The 18,888-nt window shown below is 39.6% G+C and overlaps 1 pseudogene; it reads left to right on the top strand.

Moving 5' to 3' along the window:
• Positions 1-620: 620 nt before the first annotated feature.
• On the top strand, positions 621-1,302 carry LOC118724930 (annotated as a pseudogene).
• The last annotated feature ends 17,586 nt before the right edge of the window (positions 1,303-18,888 follow it).

The following is an 18,888-nucleotide window of genomic DNA, read 5'->3' as shown; positions in this document are numbered from 1 at the left end:
CACAGAAGCATAGAACAGGCTGAGGAATTTCAGAGGGAGCTGGGGATGGGAGTAAGTAGGGAGAGATTAACCAAGGAACTTATATGCATACTAGAGGCCCAGTGCCCAGTGGGGGTCCCTTGGCCTGGCTTAGGAGGAACAATGCAGAGTGGAGATGGTCATGAGAATAAAAACACAAAAGCAAAGGAGAGGTAAGATTGAGAGAGAACCAAGATAGTGGCATAGATAAATACCTGTACTTGCTGCCTCTCACAACCTCATCAAAACTACAACTAAAAGACAAAACACCTAACATCCAGAACCACAGGAAAACTGGCTGAGTGGAAGTTCTACAATGAGGAGGAAGAAAAAAAAGCATATTGAAACTGGCAGCCATTGCTATTTGCTCCACCCTGGTGATTCCCTGAGACCCCACCCCACCCAATTTACAACCCCACCAAAGCTGTGCACAGAGACTTTTGTTCATATTTCCCCAATTTTTACTTATACTTATTTGTGTGTTTGTATATGTATGCAACTTTTTTACATATGTAGATTTGTGTAACCACCAAGAACTTCTATTTTTATATTTTAAATCTAAAAAAAAGAAAGAATCCTCTCTTTCCAGCTGGTGCCAAGCTATGGGTATCTCTAGGGACAACTGGCAAAAGGGTCAGAAGACCGGGGGCAAGAGAAAGCCCTAAGGGGGCAAGAGAAAGCCCCAAAGAATCAAAAATATGAGCTGGGAAGCCCTGCTGCCAACACTAAGATTGGAGCCCTCCTCTTCCCCCACCCCCTCCCACACACACAGTCCGAGTGCACGGAGGCAACAAGAAGTATCGAGCCTTGAGGTAAGCTTGGGTAAATTCTCCTGGGGCTGAGTGTTGTATGTGCAAAACAAGGATTATTAATGTCTGCAATGCATCCAACAACAAACTGGTCTGCACTAAGACCCTAGTAAAGAACTGCATCATGGTCATTGACAGCACACTGTACCTACAGCTGCCTCTGGGCAGAAAGAAGGGGGCCAGCTGATTCCTGAAGAGAAAGAGATTTTGAACAAAAAATGATCAAAGAAAATTCAGAAGAAATATGAAGAAAGGAAAAAGAATGCCAAAATCAGCAGTCTTCTGGAGGAGCAGTTCCAGGAGAGTGAGTGTCTTGCAAGCATGCTTCAAGACCAGGCCAGTGTGGCCCAGCAGATGGTTATGTGCTAGAGGGCAAAGAGCTAGAATTCTATTTGAGGAAAATCAAGGCCTGAAAAGGCAAGTAAATCCTTTTCCTCCTATCTTAACTCATGTAAAAAAGGTATTTATTCTAGAATAAAATAAAGTAAAATAAAATAAGAAAAAAAATGTTACCAATGTTTAGTAAGTGGATGGCACTGCTGCCCACATTGGTGTTTATATATTCATGAGACAATTTCATCCTTGTTACATACCTGAGATGTCCTGAAGAGAGGAGGGGGAGCTGAATGACTGAGCAATCACATCAATTCTTTCTTAGACCATCAGCATATTGTGACATTCTTAAGTTTACATGAGCTCCATCTATGGAATATATTATTCAGTTTCAATAAACTAACCTTTTTAGAGTGAACTTAAATGAGTTAAAATAATTTCTGCCTTAAAAGATTTCGACAAGCAGTGAACTGAAGAAAATACCTATGCTGAAAGCACAACCAAACAAGGAAATGGAAGAACTTACTCTTCTACTCCTGGTCAAACTCTCTCCTAGAGACATTTCAAGGAACATGCAATAAATAACTAACCTGAGCTGATAGAAGTTCAACAAAAAATAATTGAAATGATCAAAAATATATATTTTAAGTGGATTTTAAAATAACTTTTCATTTCTTGTTCACAATGTGCATGTATATTGTATCATGAGGTTTACATCGTGTCAATGATCAAATGAGTCATCATGATTTGGAAGACATCTTGAACATAATGGTCAACCTTTATAAAATTTTTAACGATGTTCAAAAATCACATGATACACAAGACAAGACAAAATACTCACTATTAGAGAAACACTTATTATCCCTCCTACAATGTAGCAGCTAACTAACTATTATCTGTGAGACCTTAGGTTTAACATATCTCCCCATAGAGTTCTGTTGGGGAACCAAGGAAGGAAAAGATGTGAAGGTGCCTCTGTAAATGTTAAAGCTCTGTGCTAATAATATATTATGAGTATTAATTATTTTACCACAAAATTTCAGAAGAAAATTAGTTGTACAGAAATGTTATTATTTAATAGGCAACATTTGAATCTCAGATGAGGACTTTTTTGGTAGACTGCTTGGAAAAATAATTCTTTGAGGCTGAAATGTATATTCAAAAGTAGAAGTATGATGGAGAGTTTCCAGACCTGGATTTCAGTGCTGACTTACTACTGCTGTAACCTTGGGCCAGATACTTAATCTCCCCAAGCACCTATTTCCTCATTTGTAAAGGCAACTAATAAATAACCCATCTCATAAACTCATTGTGAGAATTGAGGGAGAGACAATATATGTAAAGAACTTGGCACAGTACCTGGCACATTGCAGGGTCTCAAACCTGATCCCTCCTCCCTCACTTTTAGGCCACTTCTGAAAAAACATATCCTTGCTGAAAGCCTCTATGTTCCTGGCATTATGTTTATTTCTCATTCTCCTAGCTCTACAGAATTTTCTTAGAGGACTCGATTGAATATCTGAACTTCTTCCCAACATTTAACAGTTTTCTGCTTATAGTAGATACTTAATAAGAGTTTATTGGATGAGTGGTTGAAATTAATGATCTCTAACAGGGAGCAAATTTGAGGCCTCAGGCCAAGGAGCTTTGATCTAAGGATTTCAGACACTGGCTGCCACTGAAGGATCATTAGAGTACCCTCCTCTCCTGAGTCTTTAGTGTAAGAATTCCTTTGATGTGCACAGAGCCCTATAGTTTCCAAAGCACTTTCACGTGTGTCATGTTATTTGATCCACACAACAGACTTTTCCTTTATTGAGGCAGGTATTCCTAAAGAGAAGCCTGAGGCCCAAATAGCATGTTCTATTTGTACAGCAGAGGACATAATACTGGTACCACTTATCATTTTCTGAGCCTATGCTTTGTACTAGGCACTTCATGCAAATTAGTTTATTCAGTCCTCAGAAAAATCTTTGATTCCATTCTTATTGCTGCTTTTAAAACAGCCCCAAAACTTAAAGGCATAAACAGTTTTTAGCATATGGGTTGGAGATTCAGAAAGGTCACAAAATAGCTTGTTTCTACTCCATTATGTCTGGGACCTTGGCTGGAAGATGCAAAGGCAGAGGGGCTCAACAGCTGGGGACTGAAAGCATCTGGAGGCATTGCCAGTCACATGTCTGGCCGTGGCTAAGGCCTGTCTACTGGATGGGTAGACCTAAATGGGAAGACCTATATGTGGCCTCTATATGTGGCCTGGGCTTCCTCCTGGTAGCCATGGGTATTTGAATTTCTTATATGGAGACTCAAGTGCTTCAAAATCAATTGTTCCAGAAAAATAAAGGTAGAAGCTAGGTCACCTTTTGTGACCTAGATCTGAAGTCATAATGTATTTTTCCCCCCTTGCTTCACTCTATTCATTTAGCAAGTCACCAGTCCACCCATATTCCAGAGAAGGGGCACAGATCCACTTTTTGAAGGAAGAGAACTCAAGTGGGAGGGCAGATGTTGCTGTGACATCTTTGAAAAATACAACCTGTTACACTACTCTAAGTATTTAGGAAGGAAATCAAAACTCTGTGAGATTGAGAGCCCTCCCCAAAGTCCCATAGCTCATACCCATCTCATCCAGGAGTTAGGATTTCAAAATCTAAGGTAAATACTGATCACAGTCATAACTACCTTGGAAATCCTTTGATTTGTTTATAAAGTCCAGTATATGTGGTTTGGCATAAGCAACAGATTCTGGTGTATCATCTCAAGTTTACTGGAGTGTATCCACTAGCTTAATAAAATTGTGGGTAGAATCATGCATCATTCAAATTATTTTTCTCATTTTCTAGTGTTAACATTTAAAACTCCATAGCTTTGATGCATTTTAAAAGGTACATCTAGGACTGATTCAAGTCGGTCTGACTTTAAAGTCCAAGCTCTTCCACAGGACCACCCCTAGAAACCACCTCTAAGAGATGGGGAAAGAGAGCAGTACCAGGCCCACCTAGGCTGGCGTACCTACTCACACAGAATCAGGACTGTTACAAGCCCGATGTGATTCGGAAGCTGTCACTGACTTTACCTGTCTAAGCTACCGTGTTTCCCTGAAAATAATAAATTCTCCGAAAATAAGACCTACTTACAGGTTTCCTTCTGAGTGAAAGATAAGGCATCCACTGAAAATAAGGCCCCCTAGTCTCTGTCTCAGAATGCTATTGCTAAACATGAGAGATTTGGTCCACTGATTCTGAAAGAAATGGAGTCACAAGAAATTTACCAGGAAATTCAGGAATTGGATTCATATGATGATGTTCCAGAAGATGATGACATGATTGTCATTGAATAAATGAGTAAATTCTTGATACTGTAGGATTCACAGTTTGTCTGGTTTGTGTTGACAACTGCGGTACCACCGTACCGTGTACAGGTAATAAATTTCCTTTATTTTCATTTAACAATAAATGTGTACTGTATTCTTCTTCATGGAAAAATAAGACATCCCCTGAAAATAAGACCTACAGCATCTTTGGGAGCAAAAATTAATATAAGACACTGTCTTATTTTCAGGGAAACAGGGTATTTCCTGTTAAAGCTGTAATAATTCCTGAACATCTGGATAATCATACTCTCCCTGCCCACTGATCTCTCTCTCCAGGCCTTCAGAGAATAGGAAGAAGGGAAAACTAAGATTTTGGTAATGAGTGAAATGTAAACAGATAAGGATATAAAGGCACTGCAAATAGACTGAGCAGCATGATTAGACAGGGAGGGCATGGGGGTGGGGTGGGACTGCAGGAAGTATTAAGGGATTAGAGAATATGTGGAGCTGTTTTGCCAGGGGAAGATCACTGAGGTCTGATAATACCCAGGCACAGACTTAATTCTAAAGATAATGAAGTAGGGGAAGTAATCTGGTCAGCTTTGCAATTTAGCAGAAATTCTGGAGGCAATATGGAGCACAGCAGTATATGGTGGAGCTTAGGTAAGGAGGCTGGTGAGGAAACTACTGTTGCAGGAGAAGCAAATGCCTGCCTCTGGCTAATGCCATGGTGTCTGAGGATAGAAATTTAGGGTCTTTGTCTATTATCTTTACAAACTGGTTTGGTACCAGTTTTGTTGTTAATCCTCACCCAAGGATATTTTCCATTGGTTTTTAGAGAGAGTGGAAAGGAGAGTGAGAGACAGAAAAAGAAACATCAATGTGAGAGAGACATATCGATTAGCTGCTTACCACAGGCATCTGAACAGGGCCAAGGATCGAGCCTGCAACTGAGATAGGTGCCCTTGACCGAAATCAAACCTCGGACCCTTCAATCCATAGGCAATGCTCTATCCACTGAGACAACTGGCTAGGCCTAGAACCAATATTTAAAAAACTAGGAAAACTACCAGAGCTAATGGAGCAAATGGCCACTAAAAACATCTTGTGCTCAGAGAAATCTCCACTTCCAGGTCTCAGTGACTGAGGTCTCCCATTTGAAATATTTCTTTTAGATCTCAGGGACTTAGCATTGCATAAATCATAATCCTTGTTTCATGTGTGACAGTATTGTATTTATATACTTAGTTGATCTAATGTAATAAGCATTCATGAGTGACACTTCAATGTGAAAACAAGAACTTTGAGAGTAACTTGGCCATATGTATGCCTGTGGTCTTCCCCTACTCCACCCCTGGCACCCCAGGGCACCCCAACCCAAAGAAACCACCATCATGAATCTTGTATTCATTATTCCTTAGCTTTCCTTTTTAAATAGTTTTAGCTCATTTATATGAGTTCCTTAAAAGTATATTTAATTAATGTTTTTAATATCATAAAAAAGACATGATGCACAAATAACTTTGATATTTATACTTTTTAATTAATATTATATTGTGAAGACTTATCCATATTGTTTATTGTAGTTGCTTACTTAATTTGAATATGCCATAGTTAATTCATCAACTGCCCTATTAATGGGAATTTTGTTTGTTTGTTGATATGTATAATAGTACTATAAACATTCTTATCTGCATTTTCTTTTTTTTAAATAAATTTTTATTGATTTTTGAGAGGAAAGGAGAGAGAGAGAGAAACATGAATGATTGCAGAGAATTATTGATCAGTTGCCTCTTGCATGCCTCACACTGGGGATTGAACCTGCAGTCCGGGCATGTGCCCTGACCAGGAACCAAACCATGACCTCCTGGTTCATAGGTCAACACTCAGCCACTGAGCCACATGGACCAGGCTGCATTTTCTGGTATACATATGTGAAGGTTTCTTTTAAACATAATCATAAGAATGGACTTGCTGAGTTATAGGGTCCATAAAGTTTAATTTTAAAAGATAATATCAAGCTGTTTTTCTAAGAGGTTTTATAAACTCCTGTTCTAGCCATGACTAACCTCACCAAAAACAAAGTAGGTCAAAGAAATCACATTATTTTAAAACAATGGTTATTTTATTTCTTTCTTTTCAATTCTTAAGCCTCTAATTTCTCTTTTCTTATTGTATTATCATTACTTAGCTTATATAGTGAATTATGCTTATAGATTTTCTAATAATAAAATTATCCTCTGATATCTGAGGAAAGGCCAGTGTAATATATGATCATTTTGATGCACTACTGGATTTGGTTTACTAAAACTCTCTAGGATTTTTACATCTACAGCAATAAGTGACATAGTATGTAATTTTTTCTTATAGCTCTTTGCTAGTTTTGTAATTAAGATGGTGATCTTCATATTATCTGATAATATTATGTTGAGACCAGCTTTATTTTGTTCCACTTGCCTGATTAATCATTTTTCATCCTTTTATTTACATCTTGTGCATGTATGTTGCTTTAGAATATGTCTAGAGAATAGCAAATATCTGATTTTTACTTTTTATTTGGTAAGATAGCTCATTTTTTATCTATATAGTTATTCATATATTAAGACTTTCTTCTACTCTATTAGGACAGAGAGAAATATAGATGTGAGAGGAACACATCATCGATTGGTTGCCTCCTGCATGAGCCCCAACTAGGGCTCAGGCTGGGGAGGAGACTGCAATGGAGGTATATGCCCCTGATCTGAACGGAACTTGGGGCCCTTTGGTCTGCAGACTGATGCTCTATCCACTAAGCCAAACTGGCTAGGGTTTCCGTTTATTACTTTAAAGTTGACTATGTCTTCTCACATATAAGCCAAAGACATTAATATTCTCTCATGTCCCCTGGCCTTCCTGTGATTCATCATAGACTTTTTGTTTTTTTTTATGTATATTCTTTTGCTTTTGCTTTTCTTTGGTCTGTTATTTTTTAATAGAACCACATTTTGCAAAGATATTTTATCACCTTTACTTCACATATTTCTTCCATCATCCCTTAGATTTGTTTCTTATATATAAGTATATTATTAAAACATTTTTTATATATGGATCTTTGCATGGCAGGCCTTCCCCCCCCCCCCAAAGCCTCGATATCTTAAGAGTATTTTAATATGTCTTAACATTTGAATGAAAGTTTAGCTGGATATGAAATTCTATACTTTCAAAATTTTGAAAATGCTTCTCTTTCTGTCTTACATCCTGAATACTGCTGAAAATTTTGATATCAATATTACTTGTATTTCTCTGTAAGTGATCTTTCTTTTTCTCTGCAAATTTTTAATGTTTTACCTTATCTTTGATATCCTTAAATTTCAATATACTTACATTTAGGAGTATGATTTCTCGTATCTTTCCTTTTTCACTGTCTATGATTCCTTTTAATCTGGTGTTCTATCTTTCATAAATTTTGAAGGTATTACGTACCTCCATTATTTCTTCAAAGATTTCCTTCTCTCCATTTCTATCTATCTTTATTTATTTTTTCTTTCTGGGACTACTTTTGCCTTTTATACTTTAACTTTCATATATATATATATATATATATATATATATATATATAGTCAATCTTTATATATATATATATATTTTTTTTTTTAATTTTTAAACTAACTTTTGGCTAAAAATTCCTCAGTCTGATCCCCCAGTTCACTGTGCATTCCTCAAGCAAATTCATTCTACTAGTTATTATCTATTGTGTTTATTACCTCAACTATTACAGTTTCATATTTAACATTTTTACTTGACTTCTTTTATGGTTTCTTGTTTTCATTTTATATTGCTAATTAGAATCCCGGTGCACAAAATTTGGGCATAGGATGGTGTGACCCTCAGTCCAGCCCTCTTCAAGGAATGTCTGACTGCCTCTCACAATCCCTCAAGGATGACTGCCTCTCACAATCCACAATTGCTAATTTCCAACCACTTGTCTCCATGCTTGCCTGATTGCCCCTAACCACTTCTGCCTGCCAGCCTGATCACCACCTAACCATTCTCCTGCCAGCCTGATGGATACCTAACTGATCCCCTGCCAGCCCAACTGTTCCCAACTGTCCCCGCCCCGCCCCCCCCCCCCCCCGCTGGCCTGGTCCTCCCCAACTGCCCTCCCCTACAGGCCTTGCCCTCCCCTCAACTGCCTGCTCCTGCCAGCCTGGTCGCCCCTAACTGCCCTTCCCTGCAGGCCTGGTGCATACCGCTGCCCCCTTTCCCCCCACCCCCAGCAACTGCCCTTCTCTGCAGATCTGGTCACTCCTAACTGCCATCCCCTGCCAGCCTGGTTGCCCCTAGCTGCCCTCCCCTGCAGGCCTGGTCCCTCCACCAACTGCCCTCACCTGCAGGCTTTGTCCCTCCCAATTATCCTCCCCTGTAGGCCTGGTCCTCCCCAACTGCCCTCCTCTGCTGGCCCAGTCACTCCCAATTGCCATCTCCTGCTGGCCCAGTCACTCCTAACTGTCATCCCCTGCCTGCCTGGTTGCCCCTAATTGCCCTCCCCTACAGGCCTTCCCCCCTCCAACTGCCCTCCCCTGCAGGCCTGATCACCCACAACTGCCCTCCTCTGCTGGCCATCTTGTGGTGGCCATTTTGTTTCCAAATGGGGATGGCCATTTTTTACCACATGGGGCCAGCCATCTTGTGTGTTGGAGTGATGGTCAATTTGAATATAACCTCTTTATTATATAGGGTATCATTTCTCATTTTTTAAGTATAAAAATTTAAATTAATTCTTTAAAATATATGTAGTCTTTAATTTATCAGTTCTAATACCTCTGATTCCATGAATTGTGACTCAGTTTGTTGTTTATCTTTGAAAATATTAGTGCTTCCATTTTTACACATGAGTTTCCATTACTCTGAGGTTATGGGTTAGTCTGTACAGTAGTGCTGATGGTGTAAGAACTGAAGGCCAGATCTCAATCTGCAATGACACCAGCATGTTCAAATGAGGATGAAGGATGAAACTCTAGTGGAAGGTTCTAGCCATCAGGAAACCAGAGTTAATCACTCCTCACAATGCCTAACAACTCCTCAAATGTATTCTTTACTTTAGAATGGATTCCACCAGTGATGTCAGCTTAGTTTTAATTTTAATAATTTTACTTTAGATTTTAATCCACCAACTCTGGGGGTTTAGAAGGGAAAAGTAGTCCAGATACCACCTTAGACCAATCCATCTATGTGTGCTTTCTCCACCTCTGCTCAAGTGCATGGCTTCTGCACTGCCTTAGTTTTACACTTGAGATGTACTTTATTTAAGAGATGTAAGTTAGTGGAGGTGGGAATGGAGGTGAGATAAAGCAGCTTTTTGTTTTATCCTGACACAGCAGCCTGGATACCCTTTGCCTTAGCTGGGCCATTCCAGATAAACATACATGCCAGAGAAAGAAAGCTTCTGTTTCTCCAAGGAGGTCTCATAGCTTTCTCTGTAACGTAATATTTTTCCTCTTTGGTTCCCCTGAGTTGATCTCAGGGGAAGGAACCAGTAAGTCAAGCTAATTCAGCAACTTCTTAGGACCCCTACCTGATTTTTCTTTTTTACTGTACTTTCTGTCTTCCTTCAACACTTTGGGGTGGTAGTACATAGTACTGGTTGAATAAATGGACTGAGTCAGTGCTTCTCCTGGACTGGGAGAAGGGGAGTATATAAGGAGAGTGGAAGCATCCTGGGCAGGAGTCAGGAATGGACTGTGTTCCCTTTCAGTCATTGACTGCTGTGTTGCCTTCCAGAAGTCTTTTCACTTCCCTGGTCTTAGTGTCCTCTTCTGAAAAGTGAAGTTAATAATAACACTGACGTCACTGGGCTGACAGAAGACTCAAGTGAGAAATTGGATGTGAAAGGGCTCTTTATAAATTGTAATGTGAGGTGATTTTATTGATCATCTGAAGTCAGGGAAAGGAGTCTTGGGCTAGGCAGAAATTCACTTTGCCAACCTCAGAATTTTACTAATTGTTGGCCCTGCTAAAAAAGCCTGATGCAACTGAACATTCTCTTATTTTAGAAAATGACGAATCTGTGTTTGATGCCAGAGTTGTCACATTCTTCTAAGAGTGCAGACTTTTATGGGCCCCTGGAAACTCTGCCGGGGACTATTTCTGAGGATGGAAACATTGTGCCTTGTTGGCAAAGATTATTAAACCAAGGCCACTTGTGGTCATTGAAGAATCTGGGTCTGCCTTTGAAATAGTGGGGGCAATATCAGATCTTGTCCTCTGATGTTTGCTGATTTGGATACACAGCTTCTGTTAATCTTGGTGCCTTTGGCTTCCTTGTTTGGTGAGGGGTTTTTTCCAGTCTAGTGAGGTGAGTGAGAAGTGAGAGAAGAGGATGGAGCAGGTCCAAATCAAAGACAAGTAGCAGAGGTAGACATAAATAAGAATAATGTGTTCTCTCTGGGAATTTATACAAGGACAGGCTAATGAGACTTTGTTTTCAATTACTTAAAATGTAGTCTGTCATTGAAAAGATGATGTAATGGCTTTAAAACAAGCCAGAATTCTACACCATATTCAATTCTTTGGTTTTAGTTTTTTGTTTTGCTTTTTACATTCTTGTCTATTTCTTGACTTCCTCATCATGCATACATAATGCACATTTCATTTTGTGGCCTGATTTTTTTTTTATTTACCATTATATAATAAACATTTTTCTTTTAAAGTTTGTATTTTAATGACTAGATAATATAATTTTTGACAATGTTTTATAATTAATAAAACTATTCTTCTATTTTGGGACATTTGGATTGTCTTCGATATTTTTGGTTTGTTTGGCTGCTTTTTGCTAGTATATTGAGTGGCAATGTGTGCATTTTGCTTTTTGTTTTTGTTATTGTTAAATTTTTACAATTACATAAATTCTAAAATCATTTGAATGGGATGATTGGGGAAATATGTCTGGGCAGCTTTATGACTTTTGCACACTATTGTGTGTTTGTGTGTGTTATTTTAAAATTCCATTATCCCATTTAACCACAACTCTTTCAAGCATTGACTATTTGCTAAAGTCTTTTTCTACTTTTATAAAAACAGTGCTTCAAATTTATTTTCATTTGTACTTCTCTGCTTAACAGCAAAATTTAATGCTTTCCATGTGTTTTTGCTTTTGTTTAGAACATGGTATTAAAATTAAAACTAAACTGCCAGAAATTTTTGAAATCCTCCCAAAATGTTCCCCCAAACTAATAATATATATATATATATATATATATATATATATATATATATATATATATATATATATATATTGGGTCGGCAGCTAAGTAATTGCGGGTTTCACACACACATGGCTTCAGTTGAATTTTTAGGTTTGCAGACGTAGTACAAATGTAAAACACATTTTGTTATTTGATAGTTGGCTATTCAGCTGTTAATCAGTGAAAAAAGTTTTTTGATCTGTTTTGTAGTTTTCGTTTGGCGTTCGTTGAAAAATGGAAAATCAAAAGGAACATTTTCGTCATATTTTGCTTTTTTATTTCCGCAAGGGAAAAACGCATTGCAAGCTCATAAAAAGTTATGTGCTGTTTATGGTGACGAAGCCTTAAAAGAACGGCAGTGTCAAAATTGGTTTGCCAAATTTCGTTCTGGTGATTTTTCACTCAAAGATGAAAAACGCTCTGGTCGTCCAGTTGAAGTTGATGACGCCCTAATCAAAGCAATAATCAATTCGGACTGTCACATTACAACACGTGAGATTGCAGAGAAGCTTCATGTATCACATACATGCATTGAAAATCACTTAAAACAACTTGGCTATGTTCAAAAACTCGATACATGGGTTCCTCACGAACTGAAAGAATCACAGTTAACGCAACGCATTAGCAGCTGCGATTTGCTAAAGAAACGTAATGAAAATGATCCATTTTTAAAACGACTGATAACTGCCGATGAAAAATGGGTTGTTTACAAAAATATCAAGCAGAAAAGATCGTGGAGCAGGCCAGGTGAACCAACTCAAACAACATCAAAAGCTGATATTCATCAAAAGAAGGTTTTGTTATCAGTTTGGTGGGATTACAAAGGAATTGTCTACTTTGAACTCTTACCACCCAACCGAACGATCAATTCTGATGTCTACATTGAACAACTAACGAAATTAAACAATGCAGTTGAAGAAAAGCCGCCCGAATTGACAAATCGAAAAGGTGTTGTATTCCATCATGACAATGCAAGGCCACACACATCTTTGGTCACTCGGCATCTATATATATATATATATATATATATATATATATATATATATATATATAATTTGTGTCTGGTGTGTGTGTGTGTCCCAGGCAAAGAGAAGTGTCAAGTTAATTTATCTTTGGTTTATTGGTTGAGTGCCTTTCTCATGTAAGTCAAGTCCTGTCAGGAATGTTTTAAGGAATATTGAAAGTAAGACATGGATATTACCTCTCTTCCCGGCAAAGTTTACATTCTAGTAGAGCTATGACCATATGACTAACCAGGATTCAAAAATTGTAAGTGTTGTAAAAAAAGAAGAGAACTAGAGCTACAGGGATTCTGAAAAATAAAGATATTATTTATAATTTTAGTGAAGGAATGTGAGGAGTCAGAGAAGCCTTCTGAGGAAATTCCAATTGAGTTAAATGAATAGGATCTGAGGTAGGGCTTATTTCAGGGCAGTAAGGAAAGTGAGTTGTGGGGATATTTGCCTATTTTACATGACAGATCCTTACATTTGTAACCAAGTCTTCTAATTTATAACCATTCTTCTCCAGGTGGAAAATTAAGTGAGGCAGGAATGATCAATTCATGGTCACCAAGTCACATGGAAGAGAAAGATTTCCTAATAATAATAATAATTATTATTATTATTATTGAAGAAAACAAAAGTGGCCAATCTCAATTGTCTTTACAATATTAAAGTTATACTGTGCATTTTGAAAGGCCTAAAATTTACAATGAAACTCAGTGTTTCCTAAATCCTTCCATGACATAGCACACAAAGAAACTAATAATATCTCTTTATTATACTGCCATGCATTCCTTAACGATTAGGATATTTTCTGAGAAATTTTGTCATTGTGTGAATGCTTAGGGACAATGGTGAACAAAGAAACATGAGATTAAATCAAGCACAAAAGAAATTCAGTAACATGAGATGTATGAGGCTGCTGCCAGTATAACAGGCATACTGTTATATAGCAAAAAAAAAAAAAAAAGTTTGTAAGTAGAAAGAATACACTATAAAATGTGATGAAAGTGTGATATGCTAAATATATAAACCAGTAACATGTTTATAATCATTGTCAACTATTATACACTATACACAATTGTACATGCTATATTTTTATATGACTGGCAACACAGTAGGTTTGTTTACACCAGCATCACCACAGACACATGAGTAATGCATTGTACTATGATGTTAGGACAGCTACACATCACCAGGTGGTAGGAATTTTTTAGCTCCTTTATAACCTTACTAGAGGCTAGTTGCACAAAGATTCATGCAATGGACTTTTTTCCCTTGGCTGCCAGCACTGGTTTTCCTATGGCACCTGGGACCCAGGCCTTCGCTCTGGCCACCGCCTTCTAACTTTGCTCTTGCCAGAGCCTTCAGTCTTCACTCTGGCCAGAGCACTGCTCCTGTAGCTCCCTCTGCCATCCTCCCTGTCCTCTCCCTCATAGCAGGTGTCTCACCCTGCCCAGCCACTCTGTACCTGCATGCATGCTTCCCAGAGGCCTATAGCTGCTGGGGGGCAGAGCTACCGCCATCTCTGTCTGGTTAATTTGCATACTCACTCCTGATTGGCTGGTGGGTATCACAAAGTGATGGTCAATTTGAACATTTATCTTTTGTTAGTGTAGATGGGACACCATTGTATATTTGGCTCATTGCTGACCAAAATATCATTATGTAGGACATTACTGTACTGGGGTAAAAAAAAAAAAAAAAAAAAAAAAACAATGCTGCTTATTACTGGAGGCAACTGTCCCAGAACTTTGGCTGTCCCAGGTCCAGAAGTCTGAAAGGCTCAATTCTGGGCATTCTTTGAATCTATTGGGCAAACACTATATGAAAATTTTTTCAGGCAAATAAAGATGATTAATAAACATACTTACTAGGTTTATCCTGCATGATAAGTAATCAATGCATTGGGCATTGAGAAAGGAAAAAATAATTTTTTTTAATTGATCCTACCTTGACCAGGTTTTCTACCATGAGAAAGAGAAATTTTCATTATTGCACATAAAGTAACAAAATAGAATTCTGGAATTCTAGTCATAGTAGTCCAACTATGAAAGCATCCAGAGTCAGGAAATTTACCTATTATATACATTATGGGACTGGCTGATGAGAATAATATTTTGCATTAATCCAGTGAGCTCATTCCAAGCAGGTAGAAAGGTAGCCAGTAGATTTTTTTAGGATTTCCATTCAATAAATAGAGCAATGCAGTCTAAGTATTTGTTCATTTTTTAAACCCTGTCTTGTTCTAAAAATGGTTTCAACTAGTGAGGGTACATTAGTCACACAAGGATTCAATAGTTTAAAGGTTGAAAGTTTAGAAAACAATTTAAAAGAAGGTTTTGAATAATAGGAAAAAGTAGATTTACATGAATACTTTTTTTTTAAAGTTACACAATTGAGTGCAGAACCCTTGTGGGAAAATTCCTGAAAACCTTTATTGCACCAGCATACTTATTATTATATTAAAAACTCTAGCAGCTGTGCTTTTCTTCTAAATTAAGAAAATTTAGAAAGCAATATCATGAGCTAATGCTACATCAAAGTGGCATGTTTCAACACTTCAATGTCATGTGTTGCCAGAATCAAGTTTTCCAGGAGACCTGGCTCAGCCCACTCCTCTTGGAGGCAGATGTTGGAGTGGTCACTCCAGGCCAGAGAATTCAGCATTTCTTGGTTTTCCTTCCAGATTGTGGTGAGGCTCTGGATGCCCTTTATCCCACCTCAGTTTCTTTGGTGAGGCCCTTTGCCATGTGAAGGGATTGCGGTCAAATGGAAATATTTGAAAGGTTGCCATGTGGAAGAGGAATTTAGGCCCATTCTGCATGGTCCCAGAGGATATGACTAGGATCAAGGAGATGGTAGCTGCTGCAGAGAGGTGGATTTGGACACTAAGTAAAATTGAACTGAAAGGAAAAGTAGGTCTCCTTACAACTACCTTTTCCTAGGACAACCACTTCATCTAAGCTACTTTATTTATTCAATTCGCCAACTCATGAAGTAAATATTATTAAATTTTCAGACTAGGGAACTGAAATTTAGAGAGAGAGACTAACACCACTACTGAGGAGTCCTAAGTTAGACCTGGATCAAAGTGAGACTTAAACCTGATCAAGTGTATGAAATTAGCACATGGAATTAACCATTGAGTTACACTCTCTGAAAAAAAAAAATGGAGTGCATGTGTGTTGGGGGGGGAATCTCAAAATTAAACATTATTTAAAATGTAACAAGTCACTATGGAATTTTTGAATGGTCGAGATAAGCCTAAATTGTAAAAGCAAAGATTTAGGACTGGAGGTGGGAACACCAGCCTAGACAACACACCCATACCTATGACCTGTGTGGAAGGAGGCTCCTCCTGGGAAAAGCCAACTATTCGACTGGAGACAGGTGCCAAGGAAATAGTTGGTCATCTGACCACCAGAATTGAGGTTGATTTTAAATCAAGTGGCTATAATCTTTCTAATAAATGGAACTGGCCCAGGCAGAACTAGAGGCTCTGGAAGATGGTAAGACCCTTGCTCTGGGGGCTGTTCAGACATAGTCTGGATGTATATATATGGAGATAGAGAAAAATCAAGATGTGAAGACCCTGAGGTGTCTTCCAATCTCTTCCAAGATATCTGACCTAAAATATTAATGAATGGAAGGAAAAGGAGACATGTTTGAAAAAAAAAATTAGAAGAGATCAAGGTCTATAACATACTCAAGTTTCTATAATTTCTATAAATGCAGAGTCAGGACTAGGGCCCTCCTCAAAAATTCTTCAGATAACAAGCAACATTAGCCATGACACTCATATTTTAAAGAAAGAATCCCTGGTGATAGGAGAAGAAATCTTCCTGCTCAACCCCTGTCAAGGAAGAGATCTTCCTTCCATGACATTGTAGAAGAATGGACATTTATGACTTAAAATCAATAACGGCCACAGAAAGGACATAATTTTCCCAGAGTTGGTCCTCTAGCAAAGCAAAGTCAGCCTCTACAGAGGAACACAGGTCTCCCAACTCCCAAGTTTAGGGAGGTTCTTTCCACTGAGCAGCACTGCTTTGTCATCTCTATTCTTTTTAGAATTTTATTAAATTTATTTAAGTAATATATATATATATCTATATATAAAGATCCAGGATCTGTAAAGACTGAAGGCTCAACCTAACACCAGAAGCCTGACTGCCAAGGGGGCTGCAGATAAGGCCCAGAGAGAGGCCTGCAGAGAGAGAGGCAGTGTCTGATCTGCAGCCTCAGTAGCAACTGTTGAAAGCCTCTCTCTTTCTCTCCAGGCTTCACTAGTAGCCATGCCTCTGTTTCTCTCTGGGCCTCCACGGGGTTTCTGATCAGCCCCACCATTTGGTCCAGGCCCAGAGATAGGCCCAGAGACACTGATTGGCATAGAAACCAGCCAAACAGAACCAAATCTGGGGAAGTACTAGGAGCCAATAGCCCGTCTAGGAGATGGAGCCTTTAAAGCTGACTGGAATAGAAACTGACCAGTCAGAACCACATCTGGTTGAAGTGCCAGGAGCCAATGGCTGCCTAGGAGGCGGAGCTTTTGACCCTGATTGTTATAGAAACCAATCAATCAGAACCTAATCTTGGTGAGTTCTACCAAGGTGGAACCTAAGGTGGCGGCTGAGGAGGGGGTTTTAAGGGCAACAGCTGTTTGGTGTAAGGTGTCAGAAAGCGGTACAATTTTTTAATGACTGCTTTGGCAATATATTGTATACGACTAGCTATCAGTCCAGATAGAGGGATTATGTGTCCTCTGCCAAGATCATCTCCTCTTGCTGAAAAAGGCTCCTCCCCCCCCCCCCCATTTAAGCAATCCTATCCTATATAATCTATCTATACTAATCAAAGAGTAATATGCTAATTATATTGGGAGACCTTCCAGACATCCTTCTGGACAAAACCATGGTGGTGGGGCTGAGGCAGAGGTAGTTAGGGGTGATCAGGCTGGCCGGGGGGAGGGCAGTTGGGGTAACCATGCCAGCAGGTGGGGCAGTTGGGTGTAAGCAGGTCAGCGGGGGTGGGGGGGCGGGGGCAGTTAGGGGCAAGCAGGCCAGCATAGGTAAGGGGGAAGTTGGGGGTGAGCAGGTCAGCAAGTGGGCGGGGGGGAGGGCAGTTGGGAGCGAGCTGGCTGGCAGGGGGAGCAGTTGAAGGTAAGCAGGCTGGCAAGCGGGGAGAGGGGCATGTGGTGGCAATCAGGCCAGCAGGTAGGGTACTTGGAGGCAAGCTGGCTGGCGGGGAGGGGGGCAGTTGGAGGTGAGCAGGCCGGTGGGGGGGGGGGGGGCAATAGGGGGCAAGAGGCCAACATAGGGAGAAGTTGGGGGCAATCAGGCCAGCATGGGGGGGGGGGCAGTTAGGGGTCATGAGAATAGCTGGGGAGGGCAGTTGGGGGCCATGAGGCCAGCAGGGGAGGGCAGTTGGCAGAGATCAGGCCAGCAGGGGGGAGCAGTTGGGGGAGAGCAGGCTGGTAGGCAGAGTGGTTAGGGGCATCAGGCAGGCAGGCAGGTGAGCAGTTAGAAGCCAGTCATCCCAGATTGCAAGAGGGATGTCTGGCTGCTGGTTTAGGCCTGATCCCCAGCAGTCAGATATCCCCCAAGGGGACCCAGATTGGAGAGGATGCAGGCCTGGCTGAGGGACACCTCCTCTGCACAAATTTTGTGCCCCAGTCCTCTAGTTGGTTAATAAGTTTATACAGGCTTGCAGTGCACAATTCTTTAAGGCATTATCTGTATATTATATTGTATGCTCACTACCCAAAGTCAAGTCTTCCTTCACTATGTATTTGACCCCCTTTTACCCTATCCTATCTCTTCCCAACTCCCTTTCCTTCTGGCAAACATAATACTCTTGTTTGTGTCTATGAGCCTTTGTTTGTTGCATTCTGTTTTATACCTCACATATGAGTGAAATCATATGCTTCTTGACTTTTTCCATCTGACTTATTTCACTTGAGAATATCATCTCCATTCTTGGTGAGGATGGTACTTTGTCCCAGGCTGTGAGCTCTGTGAGAGCAGGACTTATCTCTCACACCTCTCTCATTTATAACTGCGTCCCACCTCCACAATCCCAATGGGATGTTCTTCATCATCTTTGGAATCTCAATTTACTTTTGTAATGCTTTTTTTTCACTATTTCATTTACCAACCTAAAGTACTTCGCTTGCCTAAAAATACAAC

This window comes from Pipistrellus kuhlii, unplaced genomic scaffold (assembly GCF_014108245.1).
Source record: "Pipistrellus kuhlii isolate mPipKuh1 unplaced genomic scaffold, mPipKuh1.p scaffold_m20_p_2, whole genome shotgun sequence".
Classification (NCBI taxonomy): Eukaryota; Metazoa; Chordata; class Mammalia; order Chiroptera; family Vespertilionidae; genus Pipistrellus; species Pipistrellus kuhlii.
This window is presented reverse-complemented; position numbering and strand designations above follow the sequence as displayed.